The 18,495-nt window shown below is 40.6% G+C and overlaps 1 protein-coding gene across 1 annotated transcript in view; it reads right to left on the bottom strand.

The window, feature by feature from the left end:
- The window catches only part of EPS8L2 (EPS8 signaling adaptor L2), a 148,217-nt gene extending 129,950 nt beyond the window's left edge, over positions 1–18,267 (bottom strand). Inside the window, exon 1 of the mRNA XM_089520898.1 lies at positions 18,000–18,267. The gene's annotated coding sequence lies outside the window, so the exon portion shown is untranslated. The remainder of the gene's footprint in view (positions 1–17,999) is intronic.
- Positions 18,268–18,495: the final 228 nt, after the last annotated feature.

Genomic DNA, 18,495 nt, shown 5'->3' with positions numbered 1-18,495 from the left:
ATCTGAAAATATCCATTGTATTTGGGGCAAGTACACTATAGTGGTTTCATGCAGATGGCAACATATTATGGTGGATCAGGCCCTTATAGAACAATCCTGAGCATACTGATTCAGAGATATGTTATAAGGAGTCCATCAGGTTAATCTTTCAGGTGAGTACATATAGGATTTGCAAGTTTAGGAGATCTCATGGCTTTTCAAGAATCTACTTCTGGCCTAATCATACTTGAGCTGCACATTTTGCTCTTAAAGACAGAACTAGTGATGAAAGAATATTCAAAATTATTCATAAAATGGTTCATAAACACATTTTTCGAGTGTTAGAAAACCCTGACAGCAAAACCTGTCAATGCCCTAATAATGTTGTTTTTCCACTATTGATTCATGTATGATAAGTTCCTCCTGCTGCAGTCTTGATATGCAGGCAATCATATGGTGCTAACAAGAGTCTTAACAATGATTATGCTCCTCTCCTCCTTGCTATTCCCAAGCAAGCTGTTTTTCTTTTCTTTTTTCCAACTTTTATTTTCTTTGTTTTACTTAATCAATTGTGCTGACTGTGCAACTGAAAAAAAGAACAGACCAAAAGGCATGCTGAGAATGGTATAGGGGAGGAAAGTAGGGTTAGGAGGCTGATGTGCAAAAGACAGAAGAGCCCAGGACTATAGCAGCACTGTGGCACTTTTGAAGAGCTGTGCAAAACTGTCTGTCACAAACCAGTATATTTCCATTTCCTACACCAGTGTGATTGTATCATCTTAGCAGCCTGATGTGACAAAGTCATTAGTGGAGAATTACATCCCTAGACAAAACTAGCTCTAGTTGAAATGAGCTTTTCTTACGGGTTTGTTTTGTATTACATACACTGCCTTTATAGAAACTGAAACAAATAAATAAGCTATTTATGCAGGTTGCTGCCATCGCTTTTACACAGCTGTCTCTATGTTTTGTTAATGTCAACATATCTAAATGTGTGAAAATTATCTGTTCTTTCTCAGGTGGAAAACCCTATCCCAGAAATATTTAAATTAATAAAAATCCATCTTTCATCTCAAAGATATAGATAGTAGATAGCAGAAATTGCTTCTCCCACGTAAAAAGTAAGGAGCCCTGATGGCACAGTGGTCAAATGCCAGTACTACAGCCACTCACTCACAAACCACAAGGTTGTGAGTTCAATACTAGCCAGGAGCTCAGGGTCGACTCAGCCTTGCATCCTTCCAAGGTCACTAAAATGAGTACCCAGCTTGTTGGGGGCAATTAGCTTATAGTTGTAAACCGCTTAGAGACTGCTTAGTGCAGTATGAAGCAGTATATAAATGAAGCTGCTATTGCTATTGCCATTTTCCTTGACCTTCAGTAGATGAGGAAAAGTGAATTGCAATTAAGCAAGCAGATGTAGTGAGACTTCTCTCCCCATACCCCACCAACTGCTGTTGTTTGCTTTCAAGTCATTTCTGATTTAAGGTAACCCTAAAGTGGAGGGGGGGGGGGGAGAGAAAGAGATACCAGGCTTTATTGGCATAATTTGTTCAGAGGAAGATTGGCCTTGCTTTCCTCTGAGGATGAGAATGTGACTTGCCCAAGATCACCCAACAGCTGAGTAGGGATTCAGACCCTGGTCTCCCCATGTCTGACTGTAACACTCAAACCACTACACCATGCTGGCTATCTCTGTGATTTATAGGGATCAATGGAACTACACTTGTCCCTCCATATTGGCTAGGGTTAGGAGCACAAGACCCCCGTGAATATGGAAAAACTGCAAATAACCAAAACACCATGTTTTTACCTGAGAGGACACCTCTCTAGGAATTTCTAGGTCATTCAGTGCAACTCTGTGGTCAATGTCCAACATACACTGACCATAGAACGGCACTAGAGTAGCTACAAATGCTAGTATAGTATTCTCTCTAGGAATCTCTAGGTCTTTCAGTGCATCTTTTAGTTAAATTTGACCATTTGCACTGCACTGGAGGACTTAGATATTCCTAGAGAGAGCATATTAATCAAATCCGTCAATAATCAAATCCGCAAATATCAAAGCTGCAAATATGGAGGGATAACTGTATTTTATTGCTAGGGGAACGAAATATTTTACCAGCCCAGGAGAGATAATGGGAGTACAAGGCCTGTCAGGTGGTCCTCTAGCACTTCATCATTTCCCATCCTCTCTCTTTCTGCTGCCTGAAGTATGGCCTTAACTCTGTCCAGTGGTAGGGTTGGCCTTGTTAAGCTTATCCACATTTTTTCTGGGAAAGTAACTCAGGTTTAACCTGTCAGTTAGGATTTAGGCTGAATTCCCGCTGTGAGAATGTTCCATTTAACTTAGTTGCATTTACTTTTAAGCAGACTATAAGTACAGAATTGCTTTGCTAAAGCACTGGTCACTCTAGACTGCACCAATCTTCCGAGATTCTTAAAAATGGTGTTCAAGACATATTGGTGAGATGTGTGCATGAAATTATAATGCCAGGTTGTACAGTCCATTTATAAAACTTATGTGAATGAAACTAAACATATGACTGTAGCAATAAATTGTTATAATTATTGCAAAGGGGAAGGACATTTTGCTAAGTAGAAATGATACAAATCATTTCATATAGAAAAGTATAGTCCAAGTTCCATAGTTAGTCATTTCACACACAGCAATATGTCAAATATCCAATGAACTGCAGAACCTGTTCTGTGCTTTAGCTGTACTAAAGAGGGCTTTAGATGTATTTTCAAACACTAATTCCATTTATGCTTCATAAGCTCCTTTGAAACTCCATTTCTGGATACTTTCAAAACCAAATTGTGAAAAAAAAACAGGTAGTGATCCAGTGATAAAAGCAAATAAAAGTCTTCAGTGGTCATGTTCGAAGCTGTGGACATGCTTCAGTCTCCTGGTCATGGCACATAACATCAATTGAGATTCTTAGTTCAGTTTAAGAATGCTTCACCTCTAAGTTCTAGAGAAGGAGCTTATGGCCCTCTGGATGTTGGTGGACCCCAATTATTTGCAATTCCATCAATAAAAGTTCATGGTGAGGGATTCTGGGGATTAGAGTGCAACATCTGGAGAAATAAATGAACTCCATGTCTGAATTAAGCCAACACAAATGTTGTCTGGAAGAGAGTTTTAATAGCGCCCCCCGCCCATTCTGCCTATTCTTTTTAGATGTAGCTGCTATGGGCCCACATCTTTATCGAGTGGCACCTCAAATTATCCAAAGTAGTGATTCAGGAGCTGTTGGATTTATTATTTTGTAGATAGCCAAGTCCAGCTTCTGTGCAACCTCCTAGTTTGATAAGACTAGTATTTTGAGAAATAAAGACAGAAACTAAGGTTTATAATTCCATGTCTGTGCTACTCCAAACAACATAGTTCTGGATTGGGAGATGTCTGGTCCTCCAGACTATAATTTCCATCAGCCCGTCACCATTGTTTATGGATTGTGGCATTATAGTTCAATAACCTCGAGGGCTATGTCTTCCCCCATTCAATATAACCAGAAAATAGTTTAAAAGATTTAATGCCAAGTTTTACACACTCACAAACTATAAAAGGCAGAACCTGCTCCAACTTTATCTGCCTTCTCCAGTAAAAAAAATATTCTTTGAATGTGTTTGGGGTAACATGTTAATCAGTTCTCTTGCCTTATATATCCCAGAATTACATGGGATGCCCCAGACTTCTCACTAGTTGCATCTAACTGATTCCTGTTCCAAGCATCCTTTGAGGCTGCTAGGACCAAAGAAGAATAGCCACAACTATGCTGTTCTCTTAAACTGTTTAAAACAATGACAGGATGGGTGGAGGGAGAAATGCAAAATGTGAAGCGGGTATAAAAAAAACACACAAGCCTCACGAAAGCTGTGATTTTGTATGAGTGCTTGGAAAAGTTACTTTCTAAACTTATAAAATCTGCAGCTGGCATTAGGTAATTCTGGCAGCTATCACTCAAAAAAGAAACTTTTCCAAACTCTGGAAGTAATGGTGACATGATGGTAACAAAGAGGCAGAACTACAATTAAAATATCACAGGCAAAAAAGTTTAATAGGAGGAGGATTACAGGGATGAAAAAATGGTAGTTTCTCCATTTAATCTCAAAGTATACGATTCAGTTTGATAAATGTAGTGTCTTGGTGTATCCAAACCTTCCATTTTCGGATCTTATCAGTAGTGATGTAGTAATGTTAACATACAGGAGCTCATAATGACAGCTCCTATAGCCATCCTTTGATCCAAGAGGATATACTGAAAAAGCTTAAATACTGAACTGAGCTGTGGCTGGAAAAATCTGGGACTCATTCACACCACACAATTATAGTGATATCACTACACTTTAACAGCCACAAAATCCAGGGACTGGTAGTCTGTTGATGCACTGGGCTACTCTGAGGGAGAATTCTAAATACACCTCCCTAAATTACAAATCCTTGGATTCCATTGGATGGAACCGTGGCAGCTGAAGTGGAATAATAGTCCTATAGTTCTGGAGTGTAAATGGCCCCAGGGCTCAGCTATGACACTGATATTCATATTGATATTCATTGGGCAACTATGGGCAAGTCACTACCTGAGTGTAACCTACCACTCAGAGGGTTATTAGAAGGCTAAAGCAAACTAGCTCACACCCTTTTTGTCTATCCTGAGGTAAGTGGAGGATGGGTAGGATACAAACTTGAGAAACCTTGTTTGTATTTTTTGTCATTTTTTATTTTTACTTATGGAGACCCTAAGGTGAACCTATCATAGAGTTTTCTTGTCAAGTTTCTTCAGATGGGGTTTGCGTTTGTCGTTGCCGTGCTCTGAGGCTGAGAGGGACTTGCCCAAGGTCAACCAGTGGATTTTTATGCTCGAGTGGCGATTCAAACCCTGATCTGTAGAGTTGTAGTCCAATGCTCAAACCACTACACCATGAGAAACATTACACCTCACAAATTGCACTGTGTCTGCCATTTCATAAGCTGGTGACTCTCACTCTAACAAATGTTCAGTGTAAAGTATAGGTACATTTCTTGTATTTAAAACAATTCAGGAAACATTCCTGTCAGTCAAATTGTTATTTTTTAATTCTGGCAAAACCCATGTCTTTGCCAACCCCATCCCCCAGAAAGATCCTTGAATTACGTTCTCTCCAGATCAGGAGTGTATCCATGGCCCAGTACAAACGGGCCTGAAAGGGCAGGCTGGGGCCGCCTTTCATTGCTGTGCAGCAGCAGCGCAGCAACTAAATTGCACAGCACTGCTGCACAGCAAAAAAAGGAGCACTAAAAAGTGGCTCCTTTTTGCACTGCTGCAAGCAGCCTGCGGTGGTGCAAACACATCGTTGCTGCACTGCTCCATTTGGACGCAGCACAGCAGCAACATCTTCGCTATGCACAGTGTCTATACATGCATAGGGTTGCACGTGTTTGGGTGCTCTGCCCCGAGGCAACCCTAGCATGTGACGAAGGCGTCATTCAGGGCCCGTTTGTACCAGGCCTATGCTAGATATAAATAGTCAGATACCACTTTAAATGTCATGCTTCCTGAACTACCATGCTAGAGAATTCTAAATATTTCACCAAACTACAGCTCGCAAGATTGTGCAGGACAGGGCCATGACTGTGAAAATGGAATTGAACTGCTATAATGGTCTTGTGTAGATTCCCTCACATCATTCCTCTTCTACTCCACCACTGCTCACTATGGTCCTACAAGTTGGGAGAATATTTTTTTCTCATTGTGGACTGAAACAGTGCTTCAAAATAAATTTATGATTATTCCATGATAATTATACATGATAATTATACACATACATTTTAATAAACCTTGCAAGAGATAAATACAAAAGGAAGGAAACATATGATGATGATGATGAGTGACTTATTTGAGGAAGATTATCCTGAGTGAATAATGAAGACAAGTCTAAACCAACAAATAAAGAGAGATTGTGAAGGTTAATAAAACAAGAATGGCTGTCTCTGTTCTCAAGTAAACTAACAAAGACCAAAAAACTGAAGAGAGGAAACAGAACCTTACAATCAAATGTCCAGGTATGCAGAGAGAATGACATATAGTGACCCTGTTGTTTTTGCCAGGAGGTGGCCTCAGAGGAATTTTAGTGAGAGTAGTTTAATTATAACAAGGACCAGCAAATATATGTTACTGTGGTGATTTAAGACACATGAAACAAGCATGAGAGATCCCTCCCAATTACAAAAGTTCTGTGTAGGAGCTACTACTGACAGCTGAAACTGATCTGCCAGTCAAAACTTGGCAAGAGCCTCTTTAAAACCTGTGAGGTTTGTCAGTACAGTATACATGTTATAATTTCATTAGCAAGGAAATTACTTCATTAAGTGCCTTGCCACTGTATGTCTAAAAGCTTAACCAGTACAATGTTGTTATTATTACTGTGCCTTCAAGTCATCTCTGACTTATGGCGACCCCAAATTGGCAGAATTTGTTTAGAGGGAGTTTGCCCTTGCCCAAGGCTGAGAGAGTATGACTTGCCAAAGATCCACAGTGGGTTTCTATGGACACGTGGTGATTTGAACCATGGTCTCCCAGTATCCTATTCAGACCACAGCACCACACTAGCTCTCCAGTCAAGTGCCACAGCCCAATAAAGAACAATGGCTGCTAAAGTCAAGACCCTGTGTCCCCCCAGATGTTGCTGAACTTGAGTCTCATCAGTCCTAATCAGTCTGGTCAAAGGTGAAGACAGTACTTCATCCATGGCTGGAGAGCTGAGGAATTATTATTATTATTAGTATTAGTATTAGTATTAGTATTATTAACCTTTATTTAGAAAGTGTTGTAAATGTACACAGTGCTGTACATACAATATTTTTAATTAGACAGTTCCCTGCCCTCAGGCTTACAATCTAAAAAGACACGACACAAAAGGAGAAGGGAGTGGTGGCAGGGAAGGGGATCAGGTCCAGCAGTTCTTCTCTGTCTCTGAGGCCTGGACCAAGGGAGATGGACTGGAGGAAGGGCTTGGCTTCTTAATGGATGGTTAATCTTCTACCAGGGAGGCCTGTTGGAGCTAGCCTGCCACTCTAATAGAATATAAAATACATAGCAATACAGGAAATGGTTCAATAAAACAGGCAACAAAAGAACATCAAATAGCAAGTGACAATAATGCCTGGGAACGCTTCTCTGAACAGGATGGTCTTCAACTCCGTTTTGAAGCTGGTTAAAGAAGTGATGGCTCTTGCTCGCGGGGAAAGAAGGTTCCAGGAGTGAAGGGCAGCGAGTGAAAAGGGGCGAATCCGAGATGGGGCAGAGGAAACCCTGGGCTGGGACAGCAGACCTTGACTACCAGAACGGAGGGCCCTGGTGGGAAGGTGTGGAGAAAGAAGGTCTGATAAGTAAGGAGGGGCCAACCCATGGAGGTCTTTAAACGTCGACAGCAGGAGCTTATACTGAATGTTGAAAGGGAGGGGGAGCCAGTGAAGGGATGCCAACACAGGAGAGATGTGGTCAGAGTGGTGGGCGGAAGTGATAATGCGTGCAGCTGAATGCTGGACAGAAATTAAAGGACGGAGGTGAGAAAGCGGAAGCCCAGCCAGGAGGATGTTACAGAAATCAAGTCGTGATACCACTAGGGCATGGGCCAGGATTTTGGCAGTAGAGGTGGAAAGATATGGTTGGATTTTGGCAATATTGTACAAAAAGAATCTACAAGCCTTGGCTGTGGTCTGGATCTGAGGGATACACAACAGAGAAGAATCAAAGATAAAACCAAGACTGCGGGCTTGCTGGACTGGTTGAATAGAAATGTTGTCCACAGAGACAGAAAAGGAGTGTTGAAGGGTGGGCTTAGGAGGAAAGACAAGAAGCTCCGTCTTGGACATGATGAGCTTCAAACGCCGATGGCGCATCCACTGCAAGACAGCTGTGAGACAAGACGAATTTCTCATCAGCTGATCAAAAATGTGAAAACACAGAACCAGGTGCTGTTGTGAGACATACAAATGGAAATGAAGTGTGGAGTTAATGCAAGCATCAAGAACAGTGATCCCTCAGATGTTGCTGAACTGCAGGTTTCCACAGCCCTGGTCAGCATAGCCTAAGGTGAGGATCACTGGTAGTTGCAATCCAATAACGTCTTAACATACCGTGTTAACTCCAACACATAACTTAATAAAAACATGACAGTTTCAAGTAATTTAGCCAGCTAGATGGTTAGAGAAATCTCCACCCTGGTAGTCCAGGATCAGAATCATGTAGCCCTCTAGATGTTGCTGAAATCCAACTCCAGCATGCCTCTTTGATTAGAACTGTTGGGACTTGCAGTTTATCAACATTTGAAAGCAGTGCATTTCCTACTGTCGTGGTAGGCCCCCAGGAAAGGTTTAGATAAGGGTACTGATACTGGTAACCTGTTATAAGGCAAGGGCTTGGTTTTATTTTTCCATAGACTTTTTCCAGATTATATGATCTGTGAGATTAATTAATATGTTCAGTCTTTAAAGATCTAACAAAAAAGGCACTACATGAAATATGTTCATTCCCATAGTGGAAGAATATTGACTATCATCACAATCCTGAATCTGCAAATTACTAATACAAGTCCTACATTCACAAGACCACTTTATCCACTCGCTATGCATTTCCTTTACAAAAATTTTTTTAGGGGCTGAGGGAGTATTCAAAGCATAGAATTACAGAGTTGGAAGAGACCGCAAGGGCCATCCAATCCAATCTCCTGCCATGCAGGAATTCACAATCAAAGCATTCCTGACAGATGGCCATCCAGCCTCTGTTTAAAGACTTTTAAGGAGGGAGACACATGATGATCAGATGAGGCTGCAGTCCTATGTACTTGAATAGGATGGACCATAAGGACCTATTAGTATGATTGTAAAGGCCTCACACACATATAAATACACATTAGTAAGGATAACTACCTATATGTGTATAGGTGCATGGCTTAAATTTTTACATATTTAAAACAGCTAGTGGGTAGGAGAATAAAATAATAGTTATATGGATTTTTATGCTTATTATTTAGAAGTACTTTCGAAGCAATATAGAAAGCGGATAACAGACAGGATGGGAAAACACTTTTGGGCAGTCTCCAGCTTAGAGGACCCTCCAAAAATACTATATTAAAATGCTCACAAATCACCGTTTTAATTTTTCTAAAATACTTTATATAGAGTGTAAAACAGTTTACACTTCAACAAAACAGTAAACTACAATAATGTAATAAAAACACAGGGCAGGGCAGGGCAGGGCAAACAGCAGAAAGCAACAGACAAGAATCTGAACAATAAGCAGATAAAAACACAGAACTATTATAAGATCATGCAAAGATAACAGAACTGTCCTACACATGTATTCAGAGGTAAGTCCCATTGAGTTAGTGGGGTTAACTTCCATCAAAGTAGAAACTTACATTAAGGAACTTCTGCCTCAATGTAACCCACAGAACAACTTCAAAAATAATGTTTCCTTTTAGCTATATATAATTGTATACTTTTCATGAGTTAAACTTAAACATTGTTTCTTTTGTTTCCTCAGCTACAGAATTTTGGTATCTACCTTCCTTTTGCATAAAGGTTAGTGAGAAGAACCTAAGTTTAAACTGCCAAACCAAAGAAACAGTAGACAAGAATTACTTTTGCACTATAGCTGATTTATACCTACAAAAGTGGCCAAACAAGATATACTTTTTTTCTAAAGTATTGTCCAGATAAAAGTGGAAGATAATAGTAACTTTCAGCCAAAGTGAGCATAAATCATAACCAAACATCTCTTAAAGTATCTTTCATTTATTTCTGCTGCAATACCAATCCACTCTCAACACAAAAGTAGATTGTAGGCAACCAGCTTTTCCTGTTCCCTTAACTGATCAATCTACAAGCTGCATTTCAAGTGCCAAAAAGTTCAAGAATCTTCTATGCTGGGTATGATTCTTTAAACCCAGCCTATGTATCAAGAATGCTACTGCCACGATATCAGACATACCTTGTTCTTCATCATCTTTTCAAACCCCACTCATTTCTTTCTCCAGCTTGCAAATAATTTAGGTGACCATGAAAATTAGTTCAGCCAACAGCAATGCCCAGGGCTAGGTTGTGGAATCTGTGGCCCTCCAAATGTGCCTTAGTTCAAATTCTCATCAGTTCCAGGCAGCTTGACTCATGTAATGCTGATGGGAACTGTAGTTTGTCAACATCTGGATGGCTGAAAGTTTCCCTTGAGCTAGCTCAGCGATTCCCAAACTTTGCTCCTCCAGATGTTTTGGACCTCAGTTCCCAGAAGCCCCAGCCTCCTATGCCAATAGTCAGGAATTCTGGGAGCTGAAGTCCAAGACACCTGAAGGACTGAAGTTTGGGAATCACTGAGCTGCTAGCTTAACCTGTAGGCTTCCAGGTATTGTTTGATGGTAGCTTTTTGCCTTACCTTTGGCTGCGCTGCTCAGGGCTGAAGCAAGCTGCAGGTCAACAACATCTGGGAGACAAGAAGTTGCCCAATTGACTACAAAAAGAAATTTCTACCGATGCTGCATCTTCTGACTTTGGCTCCCTGTTGCATGATCACTCTTAGGTTTGGGCAGGAATAGTTTCTAGTGGCTTATGTTCAGAGCTGTCATTCTCTACCTTGAGCCTGACTAATTTAGCCAGTGTTCTCCAGAAGAAGAACAGCTGGACACACTGGAAGAATTGCACATGTCCCAGCTTGCACAAATTAAGATCACTGTTAATCACAGCTCCTGCTGTCATTCAAGAAATTAATAAAGCCTATTTGTTGTTTGCTGTGGGAGTAGCCTTCCTCCCAGCCTTCAAGGATAATAACTTTTGGATGAAGTCTGACATCCTTCCACATATTAAGCAAAACTGCAAGCCTAATTATAACATTGCAAGCACTGTCAAAAGCCTCAGAGCTTTGCCACAAAATTGGCTTATTGTTTATGTATATGTGCAAATATTCTGGGGTACAAACACAGCAGCAGGTATTACTGTCTCTCAGCCATGCTTTCCAACCACAAATGTAAACGGTGTACACCAAGAAAGAGGGAGAGGTTGAGTGACTAACTGTGTGGCAATGAATTCATCACTGCAATATCACTTTCATTTTTGATTAATGGAATACTCTTCACCGTCTTCCAAGTGCAACAGTTCTCTAATTTACCAATGACTTGCCTGAAAACTGTCAGCCTCAGAAAACCCCAAAGGGTGCTTCTAGATGAGGCTTTTAAGGTTCAATTACCACACCTTGTTCGTGCAATTTTTTAGCTGTCCCACAAAAGGTCATCATCCAGTTTGATCAGCCTGTGTTTCCCATCTCTTTTCCTTCTCAAAGGAATCAATCATAGAAATAATAGAGCAGGAGCATAATCCCTTTGCAGGCATGGGAAGAAAGGCAGAATAGGTGGAGTTGTGCCTGGGGAAGCGGATGACATGGAGATGGAGAGTTTTCTCCCTTCTCTACTTGCTGGACATTTACTGTTTCAGAACCAACTTAACAAGCAGTGGGTTGTGCAACAGACCATTTCTGACATTATCTGATAAGATTTTTTGTGATGAAATTGCCTACATCAGAGATTGGGCATTGTTCAGTGAAACTGGTTGACATATTTATTTAGAAATTAGCTTAGTTTTTGCTGCAATCACTATTTCTTAAAGCAATTAATTACGCAGAAAGAGAGAAAAAGAGAGAGAGAGAGAGAGAGAGAGAGAGAGAGAAATGTCTGCACTATTTCTGTTTCAAAAACTGTCAAACATACACTGTGGTCCTAACACGGCACTGGGAAGACCTGACTTTACAATGTGAGATGTCTATATCAGTCACCAAGGGATGTGGAAAGAGAGAGATCAGTTCTACTTTCCTAATTTTATTTCGTGCAGAAATCCTTGGGAGGGCACTATCACTCTTCATTTTGCAGAGAAAGTACTGGGGTTAAGAAGGCATGATTCCATCTAGTAAGGATTTGTATACAAGCTGAATCTAGCACTTTGTCCAATACAGCAGTCTGGCTTTCATCACTTCATGGTCATGCTTCGATTTATTAAAAGGCCCCACACCCTGATTTGGCAACTGGTACACATTATCAGGGCACAGTGGCACCATTCTTAATATTGGTATCAAACTGAAGATTGGATAACGAAAAATTGCTCTAAAACTCAAAGGAATGTAAATCTAACAACACTACCATAAATCTAATGGAAAGCTGTGAAGGGGAGGGCAAAGTGTGGGCTGAGCATCACAACTAGCCAGATGGCCATGTATGAGATTGTCCATTTCCATGTTCCCATATAACTAACTTGTAAATCACATATTTGTTATCATCTTCAAAAGTGGCAAGAAGGCCTGCAAAATCTGGTGGAAATGGATGGTGAGATGGCCATCTTTCTTCACTTTGAGATCCCCATTATGTCACTGCAGTGACACAAACAACTGTCTCTTGGGAGCTCTTATTTATTTATTTATTGGATTTATAGCCTATCTTTTGAGTCAGTTATTTACACAGTGTTTTATTCCGGAAATGAATACAGTCAAAGAATATGCAGATTGAGTATCCCTTATCCAAAATGCTTGGGACTAGAAGTGTTGGGGATTTTGGATATATTTCTGGGATGTTTGAATACTTGTATTTTCATATACATACATAATGAGATATCTTTAAGACGTGACCCAAGTGTAAACCCAAAATTCATTTACTGTATATACTCATGTATGTCTAGAAATCTTAGTCAAAAATTGACCTCCAAAACCTAAGTTGGGTCAATGTAAATACTATACTTTAACTTTTTTAAAAAAAGGAACCATCCCCTGGTGAAAGGCAAGAGTGCAATTTCTTCTAGAAGCACTGACCTCCCTCTATGCTCTCTTCCATCCAAGCCTTTAGTGTGAGCCGAAACAGTTATGCCTGCCATAATTTTGTAGGTTCTTTGGAATTGTTTTCCTTTGCTTCATCCTTTAGATCCTTTGTTGCATGTCTCTAAGTTTTACCCTTGACTTATCCAAGGGCCATATCAAAATCCACATTTTTGCCCTCAAAAGTTGCCCTCAACTTATACATGAGGTCAACTTATAGTTGAGTATATATGGTATGTTTCATACATAACTTATTTTACACTTACCCTGAAGGTAATTTTATACAATATTTTAAATAATTTTGTGCAGGGAACAAATATTGTATACACTGAACCATGAGAAAGCAAAGGTGTCACTATTTCAGATACCCATGAAAAAAGTTTTGTTTTGGGGGAGTATTTCATATTTCGGAATTCTGGATAAGGAAAACTCAACCTGTAATGGAAAATCTGATATAACCTTGGCTGCTACTGGTCCAGTATTGGTGGATACTTTTCGATTTGTGCAGCCTGAGGATGGGGACAGGATCCTTGGAGTGGTGAGAGCCACCCCATGTGTACTAGATCCTTGCCCCACCTGGCTAATTAAACAGTCCAGAGGAGGGCTGGCTGAATGGACAAGGGAAGTAATTTATGCCTCTTTACAACAGCTGAAGGAGGTGGTGGGACATCTATTATTTATTTATGTATTTATTTCTCAAGGCTCGAAGCATGGTACAACATGATAAAATACAAAACATAATTTTTAAATTAAAAAAATTAAAAAGGAAAAGAAAACACATAAAAGCAACAGTTAAAATACTATACTAATTGGCCCAGTACAGATGGGGCTTGTGGCCCGTCTTGATGATGTGCTAGGGTTGCCTCGGGGCATCTCTTACAGATGCCCCGCAACCCTAGCATGTCTTCGGTATGTCAAAATGGTGGTGCCTTGTACAGATGGGTGCCACCATTTTGACATGATGGATGCCTAGCGTCCGCATGTCACGGTGCCCTAATGACATCGCAAGTGCACCATTGGCGCACTGTGGCATCATTATGGCACCGCAAAAAGGACCCCTTTCATGGGTTGTTTTTGCTCCTCCGTGGTTTGTCTGCTGCAGCTTCCTCATGGAGCAAACCAAGGCGTCAGCAGACCACCCTTTCGGGCCTATAAAACTAATAAAATTCACTCATATGAGTACATTTTTTAAAAATATATACCAATGAAAGTTGTGATTTAAAACTGACTGGGTAGGCCTGCTGGAAGAGATGTGTCTTTAGAGCTGTTTTAAAAGCAGTCAGCATTTTCAGCTGTTGTATTTCCTCTGGCAGGTCATTCCACAGTCTGGGGCCAGCAGACGAAAAGGTCCTCTGGGAAACCATTGCCAGTATAGTCCAAACATTTCCCAGGGGACCTAAGTGTACAGAGTGAATTGTACAGGAGAAGGTGATCCTGAATGTATGTAACCTGAACCCAAACTATGTAAGGCTTTAAAAGTAATAACCAACACTTTGTACTTTGCCTAGAAACTAATTGGCAGCCAGTGGAGTGATTTTAAGATTGGTGTATTATGATCCCTCCTAGATGTACCTGTAATCAAACTAGCTGCTATATTCTGAACCAGTTGGAATTTCCAGACTTGGTACAAAGGTACAATAGCCCAATGTATAGCACAACCTTGAGGTTACCGGCACGTGCATTACCATTTTTAGGTCCTCCAATTCTAGGAAGGGGCACAGGCTTATAGTCGAATACTTAAGTTAGGATTGTCTATGTCATTTTATTTCCCATTTCTATGTATGGCTGTTAAAGCTGGACAGCAAAGAAAGCTGATAGGAAGAAAATCAACTCATTTGAAATGTGATGCCGGAGAAATGTTCTATGGATAGCATGGACAAATAAAAGGATCCTAGAGCAAATCAAGCCTGAACTCACCCTAGAAGCGAAGATGACAAAGCTGAGCCTGTTGTAAATTGGCCATATCATGAGAAGACCTGATTCACTAGAAAAGACAGTGTTTAGTAAAGTAGAAAACAGTAGGAAAAGAGGAAGACCGCATTCCAGATGGATAGACTCAATTAAAAAAGCCACGGCCCTGAGTCTGCAAGACCTGACCAGTGCTGTTTTTGAGAGCGTTGGAGGTCTCTCATTCAAGGGGTCAACTTGACAGCAATTGCCAACAAATCCTGCCTTTTTCTGAGATGGGATCCAAGGCAACTGTTTTATTCCACTTTGAGGATTTTTGAGGCTAGGCACTGTCTTCTGCTTCAACTGTGCTAACTGTAATGGGTTGTGAGTTGCTTACCTAGCTCAACCTGTGTTGTTCTGTCTTCCAAATATGAACAGAACAGTATAGGAAGAAACAATGGGGAAGCATAACTAGGGACTATAGATATCCCTGACATTCTCTGCTTCCTTATCATAACAATGTCAATAGATTCCAGCCTCTTCTTTCATAATAGCTCTCTTTAACCTAAAAAAAGACTACTCAACTGGGACTTTTAAACTGGACCATCTTTTCCTCTAGATAATCACAGAACTAGATCATAATAATAAAAAAGAATCTCATTTCTCAAAATATTCAGAACATATTGGCACATTAGAAGTTTCTATAAGCCGTTTCATCTGGTTGTATGTTGACATTAAGCTACAGGGTCGCCACGGCATGTGGAAAATTCAGGCATCCAGGATATTTAGAAAGTTCAGATGAGAAGGTTTAAGAGGTAGCTGTGATTTTGAATTCACAGATCCACATTATACAGTCCATCCTTGGCATACGTACCCTCTCCGTACGTGGATTTCAACTTATGCAGATGATGAGAGGCGAGGGACAAAATGGGAGTGTGTTGCCATTCAATTAAATGGGACTCCAGCATACATGAAATTTGCCTTACACGGGTGTGTGTTATTATTATCATTATTATAGTTTATTTTTATAGCGCTGTAAATGTGCGTGTCCAGAATGGATCCCCCGCGTATGGCAAGGGAGGACTGTACTATCGGATCAATTTTTGCAAAAGTGTGTTGTCTGGCTTTTTTGAAAGAAACAATTTTGCTATGAGGAAGAACTCCTTACGACCTCTCTACTTTTGTAAATGAACACAAAATCTGCAAATATCTGTAATTTAGTGTCAGCATGGATGTCAGGACTGATATCAAGGGCCATGTATTGTCCTGAGTGTCCTGAGACTGGATGATGGCAAAAGCAGAGGGCAAATAGGCTTGGCATTACCACCTGGACTGGGCCAGGTATGCCGGAGCTGTCAGAGTTTACGTTGCCAACTACAGCATCTTTCCTATTTAAACCAACCAACCAACCAACCAACCAAATGAGACTGTACTTGGGAGGCGGCCAGATGGGCATAATGTATATGCTGTATTTGCTATGTTTACCCAAATACATTATCCTTCCAAACATTGTGCTTCCTCCAAAATAAAGGTGTTGGGAAGAAAAAAATAACCATTTTACCTCTCGTGTCATGAGACTGTCACCATTTGAATCAGTGTAAAATATAACCTGCACATGCTCAAAAGTGTGTGTGTGTGTGTGTGTGTGTGTGTGCTTTTTCCCTTCTTCTTTTCCAGTACTGGTGAACTGTCTTGTTTTCTGTTCTAACATGTCAAAAACATAAATGCAGTTGTAAAGCATGGAACAGAGAGTGGGGGTGGAGAAATATTAATTGTATGCTTCCTAACTGAAGTAATGGACATGCTTTGCTTTTGTGCTCAGTTATTGTTAGTATTAAATGAACTACAGGATTTTTGAGTGTTCATTTCAGAGATGTTGATGCTTATCTAAACACAGCAAATGTTTTACAATTGTTTGCTCTTCAATAAAGTTTAAATTTAAACACATTTTAAACCCTGAAGTAATATACAGGGCTGCATTCCCTAGAAAAGTGGTTAACATAGGCTTGTTACAGACTGCCAAAATAAAGCTGCTTCGGGTCTCTTTGGAGGTATGCTATTTAAATGATGCATGCATCCTAAGAATCTGGAAGCTGCACCAAAGCTGCACTCCAGTGCTTAGGAATGGAGTGTGGCTTTGGCACGACCTCCGGACTCTTAGGACCCATGCATCATTTAAATAGCATACCTCCAAAGAGACCCGAAGCAGCTTTATTTTGGCAGTCTGTAACAGGCCAAAGTCTCTGTGATTATCACCCAGGGTGTAAAATTATCTAGCTGCACTAGATAAAATTATCTAAGGTAATTTATGAATAGTGTCCCCATGAATAAATTGTGACCTCCACACAATATATATGAGCAGTGACTGTGAAGGGCAAAGGCCATGATTTACATAAGTGTGTGATTCACAGATGATACTGTGTGCCTGCATTTTGTACTTGGGAACAAATTCTAGAGTATAAAATGTAAAATAAAACATGCCCCACAGTGGAACCAGTGAGAAAAGAATGCTCCGGTCTCTGTCTTTACACTTCCAGGCAGTTCTTTAGCATGGAAGAACAGTCCTCCTGTTCAGCAATACCGTACATCAAATTATGCTAACTGAAGGCAAGGACCAGTTATATCCAATTGTTCCATTTGTCTGATAATGCATTCATTAGTTCCTAAGGTTTAATATCAGGCAACTTTTCTCTCACAAAACTCACATCTTTCAAAATAATTATTTTTAATTAGCATCATTTTCTATTAGCTAACATGCATCTGTCCATACACAGAGCACTGCCACACTGTTACATTTACATTTCAGAACACGATTTCACTAAATTAAAAAGAAAAACAAAAGTTCCCCCATGTCTACTGAAAGTTGAGGGTCATTTCACAATGCTGGTAGGAACATCTGTATCAGTGCTTGCTTGCTTTCTCTCTGTCTCTCTCACACACAAACTCACATACCCTTCTATCTCTTTTGGATCCAACATAATTGCAGACAAACCGAGCCGTCTTTTTAAAAAGCCAAGCTATTCCAACTCACTTATATAACTCACTGGTCAAGAAGGCATTTTCTGGGGCCTACTGGATCTTTAGTTTTGGGGCAGGGAAGTGTTGCGCCACAGAAATAACGCTGAGAAAATCTTGCCCTTTCCCCCTGTTTTCTATATTTATCTTCTTCCAGGGCTGTGGCTTCAATCTGCACTCCCTTTTCCAGATACACACACACTTCCTCAACTATGCAAAATATTATTGTGCAGCTTTATGTCAAACTGGTGGCGGGGTTGTTAAACACAGAAGACAACTCACCTTTTGCTCAGAAGAGTCAGCTGGAATCTCCCAGTTTCCTGGGTTTCTGAAGTTTCTTTCCACTCGAGGTGTCCTCCTCTTAGTCCAGCTTTTCTGCCATTCTCAGCTCCTCCCAAGCTTCCTCCTCTGCTCTATTTAGCAAAGGTAGAATGATGATCACTAGCCTCCTCCTCAGAGAGTTATAAGGCTGGAGAGAAAATCACACTCTCAGCTCTGGCTGTCTCCTGCTTCTTGCTCTCTGTCCTCTTTGATTCCCTTGCTCAGACTTTCTCTGAGAGCAGGTGGAAGGGCTTTCTTAGCTCAGGGAGAGGAGGAGGCAGAGGTGGAGCTGAAGCTAATGCAACAGGTTACTGTATAACCAGAAACCTAGGCGTCTGCAAGCCTGGAGCTTGCCTTAGAGCCTGGTATCTCTGCTGACACCTGGTGCAACACTGTAAAACCAGAACAAGCCACTGCCTGTGGAGGCTACAGAATGGGATTTATTTTTGTTTTGCTT

The sequence above is a fragment of the Sceloporus occidentalis genome, unplaced genomic scaffold (genome assembly GCF_023333645.1).
Source record: "Sceloporus occidentalis isolate IW3139 unplaced genomic scaffold, rSceOcc1.0.p SCAF_4, whole genome shotgun sequence".
Classification (NCBI taxonomy): Eukaryota; Metazoa; Chordata; class Lepidosauria; order Squamata; family Phrynosomatidae; genus Sceloporus; species Sceloporus occidentalis.
This window is presented reverse-complemented; position numbering and strand designations above follow the sequence as displayed.